At 39.2% G+C, this 16,487-nt stretch overlaps 1 protein-coding gene across 1 annotated transcript in view; it reads left to right on the forward strand.

The window, feature by feature from the left end:
- The first annotated feature begins 417 nt into the window (after positions 1-417).
- The window catches only part of PDE4B (phosphodiesterase 4B), a 663,597-nt gene continuing 647,527 nt past the window's right edge, over positions 418-16,487 (forward strand). Inside the window, exon 1 of the mRNA XM_069593925.1 lies at positions 418-890. The gene's annotated coding sequence lies outside the window, so the exon portion shown is untranslated. The remainder of the gene's footprint in view (positions 891-16,487) is intronic.

Here is a 16,487-nt window from a genome sequence, read left to right on the forward strand (position 1 = left end):
AGCGCGGGCGGTTGGGGGAGGGCGCGTAGTGGCAGACGGCCGCTGGGATTATGAATGGGGGCGGCTGGGGGGCGGCGAGTGTGGGGTTCAAACCAGGATTTTCGGCATCCGGCTTTGGCTAGGCACGCAGGGACTGTGCGTGATCCTTAAGCTCGGATGGGAAGGAAGATGCCGTGAGTTCCTGGCAAAGAGTGAGGGTTATTTTGCAAAACTCCCTTGGTCTCGTGCCGGCGGAGTACTGCGGGCGGTCGGCGAGGTAGGTAGGGAAGGAAAACAAGCGGGGTGGGGAATCCGGGAGAGGCCAGCCCGCTGGGGACCGTGTGACAGGTGGTGGCCTCAGCAGTTACAAGCTACTACACTAGAATACAGTCCGTGCAATACGATCCAATTGTTATTCCCCGCGCGGGGCTGAAGAGCGCAGCGCGGCAGACCAAGTGCCGCCGGCGAGCTGTCTCTTTGGAGGAGGTGGGTAGTGGGGGAACAGAGGAGGGATTTAGGGGGTCAGAGGAGGAGAGAGGAGCTCCTGGGCGCATCGCGGCCGCCCGTGCCACCCCGGCGGGGTCCTCCACACCAGCTGGTCCGCGCGCGCTCCGCAGCCGCCCCCGGCTCGTGCGCCCCTCTCCCCGGCCGCCAGCCCCGCTTCGGCGAATGCGGTCTCCGGGTGGCCGGCCGGGCGGCACGCGAGCGGCGCGCCCGCGTCTCCCCAGCGTCTCCTCGCCGCCTCTCGTGCCCCGTGCAGGGCAGCGCGGGAGGCACGCTTGCCTCGCACGGAAGAGCTGCTCTCGGCGGAGCTGCGGCCGGAGCCCGGGCGTCCAGAGCGCTGCCGCTGCGGCGGTGCACCCGAGGCGCCCCGGACAGGACGAGGGCAGCTTCCGCCAGGGTAGCCTGAGGTAAGGAATGCCGCGGAGGCTGCGGGTTTATTCCCCTCCTTCTCTTACTTCGTCACACAGCGAAGCTGAAATGGAGAGTGTGGGTCCCGTGGGGTTGATAGGGAGCGCGGGGAAAACGCGGCGGCGCTAGGATGGTCGCCTTGACCGTTACGTTCCTACCGCTGGTAGGAAATCCGCCAACCGGCCCTTACTCTTCGCTCGCTTCTTCTCTGCCTCTGCCTCCGGCCCTAGACTCCTTGGCAAGCCCCCGGGAAGGAGAGAGCCAAGGGAGGATGGAAAGAGGCAGAAGGATTCGCTCAGAAGTGGGCGAGGAATTGGCGCGCGGTGCCCCGTGATTGACAGCGAGCACGGGAGGGGAGCTTGAAGTACCCGAGAGTTTCCAGGGCTGCGGCCTCAGGATGGTCCTGCCTGCCCGGTGGTTGGGGCACCAAGTGGGTGCAGTCAGGCCACGGCTTCACGAAAGCTCCGCTCGGAACTTTTAGGAAGCTCCTGTTTGGGGAGGGGTGCTGGATTGTGTTTAGGGCCTGGCCGTTTCTAACCTAGGTGTGCGTGTTTATGTGTCTGTAGGGTTCCCCCCGCCTCCCCCGCTTCCTTCCTGCCTTCCCTCCTTTACATCTTCCTGTTTTACTTCCTTCTTTCTCTTTTTCACACATCACCCCCACCCCTTCCAAATGCTGTCTTTCAGAATAATCTGAACCTGCTATAGTCAATAGCTTTAAAGCAAGTATAAAGAAGAGAGCACAGAGGAATAGCTCTTAAATACAGTGTGGCTCATTTTAAAGGCGAATATGTGTATATAAATAACATATACTAAATTACATATAGTATAATATGTAATATACACACATTCCTGGGTTAAATGTAAAGAAATACTTTGGGACTCCTGCCTAAAGTTACATTACATTTACATTAAGTTTATATCACATGTATATCATGTTACTAAACAGAAATGATAAGTCTGTGCATTTTATGTCTTTAATCTGTTTGAGATACAACCGTTCTTTGAATCAAATTCATCATTTTAAATTCAGAGGTTTCTGGTTATTTGAAAGCTCTGAGCTACAGTGTAAGAATAAAAGGTATGTTGCATTATTTTTGAAGAAGTACAGATGCTGTTTTTTTTTTAGTGGACCATCCACCCTCCCCATCTTCCTTTTACTAAAAGCTGATTGTTATGCAAATAATATTCATAAAAATAAAAAACAATCTGAGGACTTCAAAATGTTTTTACCTAGACCTGAGATGTCAGGAGGGGTCTGGAAGTTATCTATGCGTGATTTGACATGAAGTTCCTAAGGTAAATGATTTCACCTCGGGTGGAAGGAAATTCAGCTGTACTTCCCTCTAAGGGTACATCATTTATCTTATAATCTCCCAAGAGAGGAATCTTCTTAATGTCAACATGTGTCTTTAGCATCACAATAGTGTATTCATGTCTTCAAACCATTAGTTGGACTTGGCATATTTGGCTGTTTCTGTTCTTTTTCAACAACAGAATCCCAATTACACAAAATAAGTAAGGTTGTTAGACTTTACTAACATTGTTGAGATGATATGATTGATGCATCGAAGCTATCTATCTGTATATCTATCATGTCTATATTTCTCATTACAATTGTGAGGTAATCAAGTTTGCAATATGTCTACTCATGTTTTTCTTCTTAGCCCATTTTCCTTTTATATTTCTGACTTGATATATTTTACAAAGATAAGTTATATTGAATTTCTCTAGAGGGTAGCCGCTTGTGCATACTTGTTTCTTATGACCAGACCTGGTTTTGAAATGAGGTATAAGATATCAATCATATTTAGCTCTCTGACCTTGGAGTCTTTTGCCTATACAGAGACAGATATTTGGTAATAATACTGTAATAATAATATTAGTACCTTATTATAGTACTACTACTACTAATACTATAACCCAAGTAAGGGTTTGTGTTTAATCAAAATATTAGACACAGAAATGATATTTTCATTTTGGGTTACAAACCAAAGCTTTAACATTGTGAAGGAATAAAAGGTCCTAGGTTGCTTTTGATATCTTATTTGATTTACTTTAATTTGGAAGCAAGAAGTATATGATGTAGTCTCGAGTTAGAAAGATCTGGGGGTTTAGTAATTTGAATTATCTTTTATTATTATGGCATAAAACTTCATTGCTCAAAGAAAATTATAGCAGCAGATTTTGGAGAAGGTATGGGGGTATTGATCACAGGACACATGTGTTTCCTTGAGCGTTGTTTTTTTGCAGTCACCTTGTGGTAATATGGCAGACACTATGATGTGCCAAGTCCCCCTTCAAGGAAGAGCATGTTGCCCCAGCTCTGGCAATGCTATCAGCAGATGGTTTTCAAGTCTCAGTCTCTTTGAGGATTGCCCATTTGGGTCCAGGGTGGCACCACTTCCCAGGGCAGCTCACATCCAGTGACTGATCCATGTGGGAGTATAAAGGCCTGACCATATCAACCCAACTCCCAATCACTCTGAAGGATCATTCTGGCTCTGGAACCACCCATGGGACTTGCATTGCAGCACCAAATCTTTCTTGGCCGATTCTGCTTCCTTCTCCATTCTCAGATGCTCATAGCAAGGCAGTCCTTAATAAAATTGTATGCTCAACTTCATCTTGAAGCCAGCTTCCCTGGGAAGCCATCCTGTAGCAACACTTCCTCCCTGCATGTTCATTTTGCCAGTTTTAATCTTTTATCTTTGAAAATACAGTGTCACTTCTCATTGGAGGATATTTCTATGGGCCTGTTCCTCTTCTGTCCCTCCTTGTTTTACCATTCTTTTCTGTTAGTGGATTTACAGTTTCTTTAGTCTCTTTCCAGTCTACTGATTTGAGTACTATATACATTTCTATACTTTTAGTAGTAGGTATTTTTATGTTTTTAACATTCATGTTTTGTCTTAACAAATGATATTAATCAAAATATCTATTCTTCTATAGGATAATAAGAGTGTCTTATAATGTTATAATTTTGATCATATGCCATATTTCATAATATCATTTAGTGATATAGTTGTGCCATATATTTTGCAGCCATTGTGTCATTTTTATATAATTTTTCTTTAAAAAATTTTAAGGTCAATGCTTATTTTATTTACCCACATTTTCTGTGTTCACTGTTGCTTCTTGCATCCATCTTCCTTCTGGATTCAAATTCCTCCTTATAGAAATGTGTATCTATTTGGTAAGCATATATAGATGATAAAACTCTCTTCATCTTTTTATTGTTGTTTGTTTGAAACCGTATTTGAGCTTAACACTTGAATACTAGAGCAGAATTCTATGTTGACAATTACTTTTTTCATCATTTTGGAGATACTGTCTCTCTTGTTGATCATTAGAAGTTTCTTCATTGCTTTAAGATTACTCTGTAAATTAGAATTTTGAGATTAACAGATACACTCTACTGTATGTAAAATAGATAAGTGACAAGGACATACTGTATATCACAGGGAATTATATTTAATATCTTGTGATAACCTATAATGGGAAGGAATATGAAAAAGTATATATAAATATAACTGAATCACTTTGCTGTGTGCATCTGAAACTAACACAACATTGTAAATCAACTGTACTTTAATTACAAAAAAAGAGATTATTCTGTCTTTGGTGTTCTACAGTTTTACTATGGTATGCCCAGGTGTGGGTTTATTTACTGTTTCTTCTTGGACTTTCTTATCTTTAGTCAGATGACGCTTGTGTTTCTTAAATTATTAAAAATCCACAGTGTATTTTGTCATATATTATCTTGCCTTTTTTTCCCTCTATTCTTTCCACTAGGATTCTTATATATATGTTGGACCTTCTTGTTTTATCTCTCATGTCTATTACCTCTGTATTATTTTCAATTAGGAAAGTTTTTTTTTTTAAAAAAAAGCATTTGGGTAATTATTCATAACTATTATTCCTTGATATTTATTGTTTTAATTTCCATTGAGCTATGACTTATTTTTTATTTCTAGGAGTGCTCTTTGATGCCTTTTCATATGTTTCTGTTTTTTTTCCTGAAGTTTTCTTTTTATTATGAACTCTATCCATATTTTGTCTCTTTAATAATTATAGTGTACTTATTTTATAATAAATCTCAAGTTGTTTTCTTACTTGAAATTCTTCGGGGAGTTAGTTATCCCAATTGAGTCTGCTGGTTCTTCCAGAATTATGCATCCACTTAAAGGGGGATCCTTTCCTCATGAGGTTTGTTATTTGGATTATGAGCTCATCTTCAGCTGGGTTTCTGCTTTTGGTTTTTCCCTCTGGTAGTCATATTTTTCCTAGTGTTTGGAAGTTTCCCTGTAGAGTGGTTCTGTGTTTGCTTCTGGTCTGGGATCAATCAGATTAAAAAAAATTAAGTTATAATTGACATGTAATATAATTGACATTTTATTAGTTTCAGGTGTACAACATAATGATTTGATATTTATGTAAATGATCACCATGTTATGTCTAGTTAACATTTGTAGAATCAGCTTTTACATTAACTTCCTTGCTTGAGATTCCTACATCATGCAGGTGATGTAGATTCAAACTGTGTGGGGGAGGTGGTTAATACAAAGCATCCTGTTTTCCCCCTTCTTGCAGAGCCCCATGGGCTTCCCAGGTGACACTAGTGGTAAAGAATCCACCTGGCAATGCAGGAGATGCAAGAGGTGGGTTCGATCCATGGGTCAGGAAGATCCCCTGGAGTAGGAAATAGCAACCCACTCCAGCATTCTTGCCTGGAAAATCCCACAGACAGAGGAGCATGGTGTACTATAGTCCATGGGATTGCAAAAGGTCAGATAGAACTGAGCAACTGAGCACATGCAGAGCCCCAGGAAGAGACAAACTTTCTTGCCGCTTCCAGGACAAACTTCTGTTTATAATTAAACTGAAAGGTTAACTGTCTCGGGGTTCTTTAGACAGAGGTCTCAGTTCCTTCTTTCCATGGGCCCCAAATAAAATTTATTGTCCCTGAACACAGGTGACATCTCCAGCCTGTAGGCATTCATGCCTGCGTCTAAGTTCTGTATCACTTTGGGTTGCTGTATTATCAGTTTATGTGCCTGCTAGTCCTGTATCTGTTTCCTTTCATACTAACAGCTACGGATTACCTTTTTCTCTTCAAACTTAGCTGTTTAACCTATTTAATTTTCCTGGTCTTTAAAAAATCTAAGTATGTATGTGTTTATAGCAGAAAGGAGTTTGGTTCATATGAAGTCAGTCTGCCATGCTAGTGGCATAAGATATCTTTCTGTGACTATATACGCTGCGAGAATCAACCCTTTTCAGGTACTTTCTCCCTCTCCCCCCCCCCACAACATCCTCAAATTATTTTAAAAAGCTTGATTATGCTAGTCCACTTATTTTGGTGACATTAACGTTTGTGTTGAGTCCAGGGAAATTGTCTTATAAGAGTGTTTCTGAGCATGGATTTGTCTGATGGCTTACTCACTCAGTTAGGTTCAGGGTAAACATTTTTAGCAAGAATACTCCTATATCTGTGATGTGTACTTCCTGTTGCATCACAGCAGGAGAGTCTGTTTGTCCCATTATATGTGAGTAAGTCAGATCACTTGAAAGATGGTACCTACAAAATTACTCCTTTTTTTTTCCTTTGAAAATAATATATACTCTGTATATATTATAGTCTCAAAGTATCAGACTATGTGAAAACCAGCTTCCCCACAACTTTCACCCAATATTTTTTATTAGATTTTTATTTTGCAATAATTATAGATGTTCATGCAGTTTGAGAAATAGTACAGAGAGATCCTGTGTACCCTTCATTCAGTGTCCCCCAAGAGTAATATCTTGGATAACTATAATACAATATTATAAGCAGGAACCTGACATTGACAGAATCTACAGCTTTTATTCAAATTTAGCCGTTTTATGCTTGTTTGTGTGTGTGTGGTTTTGTTCGGTCACCTAATTATGTCTGACTCTTTGCGCCCTGTGGACTGCAGCATGCCAGGCTTCCCTGTCCCTCATCGTCTCCCGGAGTTTCCCAAGTTCATATCCATTGCATCAGTGATGCCATCCAGCCATCTCATGCATTTGCTGTGCTGTGTTTAGTCGCTCAGTCATGTCCAGCTCTTTGTGACCCAATGGACTGTAGCCCACCAGGCTCCTCTGGTCATGGGGATTCTTTAGGCAAGAATACTGGAGTGGGTTGCCATGCCCTCCTCCAGGGGATCTTCCCAACCCAGGAATTGAACCCAAGTTTCCTGCATTGCAGGCAGACTCTTTACCGTATGAGCTACCAGGGAAGCCCAAGAATACTGGAATGGATAACCTATCCCTACTCCAGGGATCTTCCTGATCCAGAAATTGAACCAGGGTCTCCTGCATTGCAGGTGGATTCTTTACCAGCTGAGCTACCAGGGAAGCCCGCTCATGCATTTAGTTCTATGCAATTTTAGCACATGGGTAGGTTTGTGTATTCACCACTGCAGTCAAGATATAGAATAGTTCCAACACCACAAGGAGTCCTTTTGCTACCCTTTTTATAACCACACCCTCCTCCCTTGCACTCACTGCCCCATTCCTAACCTCTGACAATCACTAATCTGCTCTTTATCTCTACAGATTTGTCATTTCCAAACTGTTACATAAATGGGATCATAGACTGTATAAACTTTGAGGTTGTTTTTGTTCTCCAGTCACCACCATAATCCCCAGAGTATTTCAAGATTTTGTGCATGTCGATGGTTTATTCCTTTTTTATTGCTAAGTGGTATTTTGTGGTATGGGCATACCACAGCTTGTTTAGGCATTGAAGGACATTTGAGTTATTTCCAGTTTTCAGCATTATGATTAAATCTGGTATGCATGTGTATGTACAGGTGTTCATGTGGGTGTAAATTTTCACTTCTCTGGGATCAAAAATGCCCAGGGTGTGATTGTTGGGTCCTATGTAGTTACACATTTAGTTTTATAAGACACTGTTTTGCAGAGAAGTTGTATCTTTACATGTCCACCAGCAGTGTATGAATGATCCAATTTCTCTGCATTATGTTTGTCTTACATTTTATTTAATATGTTTTCTGTTTGTTTTCTCTGTTTCTTATTCCTTTACTTCCCTTTTCTCACCTTCCTGTGAGTTACTCCAACACTTTATGATTCCATTTTGATTTGTTTTTACTGTTTGTGAGTGTATCTCTCTGTTTAGTTTTCTCAGTGGTTCCTCTGGCTATTACTATTTTTGTTTGTATCTCTTTCCTCTTCCTACTTTTATAAGTGCTGTTGTTTTGAATGTAGGACAGTGTTATAGTTTTTTATTTCACTTACTGAATATGAATTCAGCAGTTCATATTGGGAAAGAATTTGTGGTTGACAGTTCTTTTCTTTCAGCACTTGAAAAATATGCTACTACCTTCAGGCCTCCGTGGTTTGTGATGAGAAAATTGTTATTTGAATTGATGGTCTGCTAAAGGCAATGTGCCATTTCTCTCAGGCTGGTTTAAGATACTTTTCTTGTCTTCAGTTTCTTAGAAGCTTAGTGGTGATGTGTCTTGGTGTGGATTTCTTTGGGTTTATTCCATTTAAGATTTGCTCTTAAATCCATAGGTTTGTGTCTTGTACCAAGTTTTTCCTGGCATTATTTCTTCAAATACACTCCAACTCTACTATCTTTCTCATGTCCTTCTGGGATGTGAGGATGTAAATATTGGATCATTTGTTACTGTCCCACAGAATCCTGAGGCTCTGTCTTCTTCTTCTTTATTTATTTATTTTTTTTGGAGGGGGTCTTAGTTTCTCTCTGTTATTCAGTTTGGAAAAATTATATTGATCTTGTCTCAAGTGCACTGATTCTATCATCTCCACTACTGAGCCCATCCAATGACTGTTTTATTTTGTTTCTTGGATTTTTTAGCTCTGTAATTGCCATTTGGTTCTTTCTAGCACTTATGTGTCTTTGTTGAAATTTTCCTTTCTTTTTTTTTTTTTCCAGAGAATTTGCTTGTTGAAGCACTTTTATAATGGATGCTCTAAAATTCTTACTAAATAATTCTAACATATGATTCATTTTGATGTTGGTTTTAGTCTATTTTTTTTTTTCTCATTTGAGTTGTGATTGTATCCTTGGTATTTTGGCTACAACATCAAGAGGTTCTGGGTCCTATTGAAATCTTATACTTTAACAGACAGTCACCCTGTTTAGATTTAGGACACAAGTCCTGAATTACTTTTGTGGGCTGTATTTCCAATGGCAGTTTAATTTCCAGAGGCTTTGTGACGCTATTTCAGATTGCCTGACTTGTCTGGTGTTTCTGGAGCTCCCAGTGAGCCCTGCTGATGCCCCTGGAAGGGACCAGAAGGGAGCTGCCCAGGCCAGTCCTGCTGATGCTTGTAGGTGAGAGAAGTGACTTTTTAGCCTTCAGGGATAAGGAGCACTGCTGGGCCTGGAGCTGGTTGTGGCAGGATTCCCCCTGCCAATGTGGTGAGGCCATCTGGTGTTGCTGGCTGTACCCCAGTTAGATGAGAGGGAGGAATGTAAGCCTACCTATATCACCTGCGGCTAGACTGTGGGGCTGGGGGGATGGGTTGGAGACTCAGGGCCCACATAACCTGCTGTTGGGTAGGGAGTCATAAGACACCTTCTGCTGTTGTTCCTCTAGTCCAGGGCCACTAACTAATCCACCTCCTTTTCACTGTTCTGAGTACTCCTCTGTTTGCTTGTTTTCTTATTTTCAAGATTCTTAGTTACATTAAGTGAAGAGGAGGGATGTGTGCGCCATCTTGCCTGCACCAGAAGCATATGCTTTTTAAAAGCTCTCTAACTCCTCAGCCAAGTTATGTTAATATAGTTGAAAATACTGGTTTGAATTGTGTTTTCCAGTAATTCGCATTTGTTTCCGTTTAACCTGTTTTAAAAATCAGTACATATTTCATATTTTGTTTAATTTACTTAATATTGCTATAATTGGATAGCTAAATGTTATATCACATCCTGCCAGTGAAATCTAAGCAAAAATCTATGTATGCAGTATTTTCTATACTGAATCTTTTTCTCTAAGTTGTCTGAAAGCATTTGAAAAATATCAATACTTATTATCTGTTGCCATCTCTAGAAAATGCTAAAAAGATCCTATATTAGATGGACTTTAAACAGTAGAGAAAATAAATGATGTTATTTGCATGAGCAACTTGCTGATATTTTGTTCAGATTAAGGAAAAGATAACAGGATGCTGATTTTGACTGTCAAGCTTTATACCACAGTGCTGACTCATAGAATTACAACCTTTCTAAACTGAAAGTGAGCTTAGAGATCACCTATTTCAGATCAATCCTGTTGTTCTATAGTTAAGAAAACTGATACTTTGAAAGGCCATAGGGAGCTCAAGTTCCTTTAATTCAATAATGGCAAGGCTTGTTTATTTTAAGTTCTTAGTGTTTCTTAATTTTATATTTTCTTTAAGAAACCAGAATCACTTTATTTTGAGAAGACAAAATTTTATATTGAGGCATGGTTTTCCAGTACCTTTTTCTAAAGAGAAAATAATACTTTCATAAGTTGGGATTGCACAATGATATCTTTCAAAAATAAGTATGTTTGAAAATCTGATGAACATATGGACCAATTATCTAGCAAAATTAACATAAACCCCAAATTTGCATATAATCTTGGAGGTTTATGAAGTCCTAAGAAAGATGCCTAGATTCTGTTTTTGTGTTGTTTGTACTGAGTGATATCTGTGGATGTCTTTCCTGGGACAGGTGACTTGAATGCCTCATATTGTAGACAGGCTCCCCTTTAAAGGCTTGTGGGTTGTGGCACAGTGCATTCTTGTGCTGAGGAATTTTTCTTCCTGAAGGTTCTAGAGAGTCAGTAGGTGAGAAGGATATAGCAGGACCAGCAGATGTTAAAACAGACTGTTGGAGATAAAAACAGGCAACTCAGCCTGCAACACCGCTCCCACCTCCCCCCACCACACACATGCAGAGATCTTATGATTCCTTGGAAAGACTCTTTCTCTGCTTCTGTCTTCTTTCACTCTCTCACCGTATGGAGAAACACTGCCCTTGGAGATATTTGCCCTTCCTCTAGTAAGGCTGCTCTGGTGGTCATTTAAACCTACTTTTTACCCATATCACATGTTATGGGCTCAAAGAAGACAGCATAGAGTGGCATTTGAGGGACTGACTGGGGATTTTTTGAGAGTGAGAAGAAAATGACATCCATGGTTTTCTTATATTATGCATCATAATAATTTAAGAGCATAGAATGACAAATGTCTCTAAATTCAGAGATAAGGAAGTGAGAACAGTATTTATTAGAACAGTTATAATTACTTCTAGGAAGCTACCTATATATGTTTAAAGGAAGCTACTCTATACTTCTCTGTAACTGGTGCAACTCCATGGATGAGAAATAAAACCCTGAAATGACTTGAAGTGCCACGATATGTACTAGGTGAAAAACTCAATGCAGAAAAATGGAGACTTGTAGAAAAACAAATAATAGAGTAACAGATTTTTCCCCTAGTGCTTTTATCTCTTTTATTTATTTATTTAAACAATTGTTGTTGGCGTAAAGTTGTGTTAGCTTCTGTTTTACAGCAAAGTGAATTGGCTATACATATACGTATATCTCCTCTTTTGGATTTCCTTCCTATTTAGGTTACCACAGAGCGGTGAGTAGAGTTCCCTTGCTATACAGCAGGTTGTCATTAGTTCAATAGTGTGTATATGTCAGTCCCAATCTCTTAATTCATCCTACCACCATCCCCCTTTCCTCTTGGTATCCATATGTTTGTTCTCTACATCTGTGTACATCTTTTAAAGGAGTTTTGTTATTAGGGTTGCTTTTTAAATAACTAAATAAGTGAGAACTGGGAATCAGAAGCCCTGAGTTCCTGTTCTGCTGTGTCACTAAGAAGGTACATGACATCCCTGTGTAAGCATCAGTGCATAATTAAGACTTTGAATTATGACAATAATTTCTAAGATTCTTTTCAGCATTATAATTTAGTGAAACTTTAGGGAGTATTAATTGATACAGCATTAGGGGAATTTTTAGATAAGCCTGTGCAATTAAGTGTAGTCAGTATCTGTGGGTTCTGCATCCATGGATTTAACCAACTGTGGTTGAATGAGAGCTGACCTACTACATGGATGTGGAGTCTATGGATACTGAAATGCCACTGTACTATGCCCTTACATATGAAGGACTTGATCATTCACAGATGATTTTGGTGTGTGTGGGAGTCCTGAAACCAATTCACCCCTCTTCCCAAAACTGAGGGACCACCGTGTTATTCATTCCAGGGAACAGATATTTTTTTAGTTTGAACTTATTGTAATACATTGATTTGGTCTGAAATTTGCAATGATTATAGAAGTCATGGTTGAATGAGGACTACTCAACTGTATGGAAATAACACACCACAATTTGTAGAACAAATACTTTAATGCTGATGGTGAAAATGACAATAGTGATGATACTAATGTGCGTGGCTCTAAATCTGATTGGTCTGGAGGTGTGGTGATATTGTCGATTGCTCATGAAGTGTCCATTCATCATCTTTCTCTTTTATCTGTTATACACGTTGGAAAGGAAATTATTCAACTTTCCAGTTTCCCATGAAGCTAGGATTGGCCCACATTACAACGATTAGATGGAGATGTCTGGGGATCATGTACAGTTCTGAAAAGGCAAAGTTTCTCAAGAAGGCTCTTGCCCTTGACCCTTATCACCTTATTGCTTTGAGGTGAGCAGCTATCTTGCTAGCATGAAGAATAAAACCACTCACTTAGGATGATGAAGCAAAAAGAAAGAAGTAGCTTGGAGTTTTGATGACATTTTAAGTAGATTTATCACCTTTGCACTGCCTACCTTCCCTCTTTATTATTCCATGAGAAGAAAAACAAACTCCTATTTCTTCCACTATTTATTAGGTTTCCCGTCACTCCCAGCCAAACAGATTCCCAACTGAATATGTAAACTGATTGTCATGAATTTGGTCTTACATTTTTGAAGGATAAAATGAGTGTTTATAGATCTTTGTAATTACTGATCTCGGCCTGCAACATTTAGACTAGTATATGGTATAAATATCCTTATTCTGAGGAACTTTGGCTATGAAAATTTTGGAAAATTTGTAGAATTTTTATTTTACTGTTGATAGCATGAGGAATAGCATAAGACTCAAAGAGTCTCTATTTTGTCTTGCTCAGAGAATATTTCAGATTTTATTCAATGGGTAAAATGTATGTGAGGAAAACTATTTCTGTGAGTCACACCTCCTACTTATCTATAATCTTCACTAAGATGAAGATACAGCTGGAGAATACCAATGAGTCTTAATTTTTTTTTGCTTCATTTGGATTTATAGGCAAAAATGTATAGCAGAGTTGGTTACCCTCTTTAGTCCAGGTTTATTTTCTTCTGACTTCACACTTTCTCATGACTGAGAAATATTTTCAAGCTGGACTTCAGAGGTTAAAGAAGGATAGCCATTCATAGTAAGTGTATATAAAAGATGCAAGATAATTTTTGTGTGACATAGCATCTGTCCACCCTTCATTTGAATTTGCCTTTCTTAAGTGTAGGGGATTAATTTTTCATTACATCATATGAAGAGAGAAAAGAAGAATTCAATTGAAATATACTTGTTATTTTATCAAGATTGTATTCATTCAAGAGTAAAAAGTGAAATGTAATACTACAAGTAAGGAGTTTATTTGTGTTTTAAATTAAAAAATGTTTTATTTTGTATTGGGGTATAGTCGATTCACAATGTTATGATAGTTTTTAGTGTACAGCAAAGTGATTTAATTATGCATATTCATATGTGTATTCTTTTTCAGCTTCTTTTGCCACATAGGTTATTACAAAGTATTAAGTATAGTTCCCTGTGATATACAGTAGATCCTTGTTGATTATCTATTTTGCGTATAGTAGTGTACATATGCCAATCCCAACCTCCCAATTCATCCCTCCCCTCCATCTTTCCCCCTTGTCAACCGTATATGAGGAGTTTATTTTTTGTATGCCATGAGATACCTGGAGGGAAATACTACAAAGCTGGAGCAACTGCACCATCCTTGAAGTTACCAAGAATTCAGGCTCCTTGCCTTTAACTCTACTATCATTAGCATATGGTTTTCCTTCTTTTGGTGAAAAGACAGTGAGCCTCCAGAATAGCTGCTGTCCTACAGACAGGAAGAAGGGCTGGACAACAAGACAAGGCATGCATCAGGTGATAGTCCTTTTATTAAATTATTTATTCCACCCTGTAGCATGTGAGATCTTAGTTCCCTGACCAGAGATGATACTGTGCCTCTGCAATGGGGGCATGGAGTCTTAACCCTTGGACCACCAGGAAAATCTATAGTCTTTTTAATAAGGAAAATGATAGCACCCAGGAAGATGCATTTTCTAGACTTCCATTAATATCTTATTGACCAGAACTATGTCAGTGCCCATCTCTAATGGCAGGGAAGTCTGAGAAATAGAAGGCTTAAAATTTAAAAAAAAAATTTAATCTGGGAAAATCAGTACCTCCCTAAATGCTGCTGCTGCTGCTGCTAAGTCGCTTCAGTCGTGTCCAACTCTTTGCGACCCCATAGATGGCAGCCCACCAGGCTCCCCGGCCTCTGAGATTCTCCAGGCTAGGATCCCTTTATTATTGAAAAAGAGGGGGAGAATGGATATTGGGTAGGCAACCATCACTGTCATTGCATATGAGGAATATTTTTCAGCTTTAAAAATAATATTCATTGTGTTATGTCAATGATGTATAACCTGGTGATTTCTTAAAATATTACAGCTTAAAAATAGTTATTATTCAATCCAGTCTCTCAGTCGTGTCCGACTCTTTGCGACCCCATGAATTGCAGCACGCCAGGCCTCCCTGTCCATCACCAACTCCCGGAGTTCACTCAAACTCACGTCCATCGAGTCAGTAATGCCACCCAGCCATCTCATCCTTTGAAATCCCCTTCTCCTCCTGCCCCCAATCCCTCCCAGCATCAGAGTCTTTTCCAATGAGTCAACTCTTTGCATGAGGTGGCCAAAGTACTGGAGTTTCAGCTTTAGCATCATTCCTTCCAAAGAAATCCCAGGGCTGATCTCCTTCAGAATGGACTGGTTGGATTATTGCTTGCCTTAAAGTCCTAGAATATTCAGTCATTTGAAGTTTTGTATCAGTTGTCACTTTGTGTCAAGAATGGCTGACTAACATGTAAAACTCAAAGTATATATTAATAGTCATTAGGATTAAGCTAATTGTGGGCAGAAAAGGTCATAATTTCCTTCTGTAATGACATCTGTAAGTATGCAATTCTGAGATATCAGTGACAATATATAATAGTATAATTATACTATTATATACTGTAATATATATTCTTACAGTATTATATACAGAATATATATAATTCTATTCATTGGTGAAATACTGTTCTTTATTTTTTGTTTAGATTTGCATTTATATATTTAGGGCTGTTTTGTTGTCCCAAAATTTTTAATGACATACATGAATAATACCCAAGAACGGGCATTTATTTTAAAATGAATAAAATTGGCAGAATTGCAGTATTTATCCCTTGCTGTTCTCATTCAGGATATTGACAGAAATATTCTGTAATTGAGGGTTTATTCTTCAATTGATGTAGATACTCTTCATAGAAGCTGTTTATCCACATCAAGTATAATGGATCTTTTCTGGTTAAATTTTTTTCCATTAAAATAGGGTGAGGCAGCTATACTCACCACACTTCAGAGGAATGGTACAAACATAAAGGGAATAATGGATGCGAAGTACATTTTTTCCTTTGAACAAAGATGTTACATAAATTCTGTTAATAGTATCAGTAACGTGTAAATAAGATAATGGGTGAGCGTTTCCAAAAGTGAATATCATAACCAGGAATTCCTACTGTGGTCCTCAGTGTCTGTTTTTTCAAAGAAGAGCAACATAGCAACACACTGTTACATCCTTGCATTGAATTATCAAAGGTAAGCTTCATTGTGAGGGGAAGAGAATGTATAGAAAGAGCTTTAAAAGAGGGATTTATTAAATAATGCAATACAGTAATTGGTTTTGTCTAGGTGTAAAAGGTCTTTGGGTCTTTCAAATGGTTAAAGAAATGGGAAAGCTCTGATTAAAATGTGAATGCTGGTTATAACCTAGAGCGGAACTTTCAGTGGTTCTATCTGGAAAATAATGAGGCTCTGCTTGATTCATAAAAATCTTCAAAAAAAGATTTTTGTAATATCTCTGTAAAGGTTTTTGTCATCCTGTTGCCCACAATTTTTTTTCCCAAAGATAATTTGAGAAAGGAAGTTTTTCCTTATTTCTGACTTAACCACAATGCTTTTTATGTGCTGATCCCATTAAGGGTGAATTGCATTGTGTGAGGATAAGAACCCTTAACTTTGAGCCAGGACTAGGGTTCCTGTCTTAGGTTTACGCCTAATTTATTTTTGTAACTGGGAAAGTTTTTGAATTGCTTTGTGTGAATAAATACCTTTAGGTTGTATCCATCTCCCCTTGGCTGACCAATTGAGGTCATGGGAAAAAGTCATATTTCGCTGGGAAGAAGGGGCGTTTCATGTCAGTCTTACGCGAAGTGTGTTCAGTCATGAAACTGGCATGAA

This window comes from Ovis canadensis, chromosome 1 (assembly GCF_042477335.2).
Source record: "Ovis canadensis isolate MfBH-ARS-UI-01 breed Bighorn chromosome 1, ARS-UI_OviCan_v2, whole genome shotgun sequence".
Lineage (NCBI taxonomy): Eukaryota > Metazoa > Chordata > Mammalia > Artiodactyla > Bovidae > Ovis > Ovis canadensis.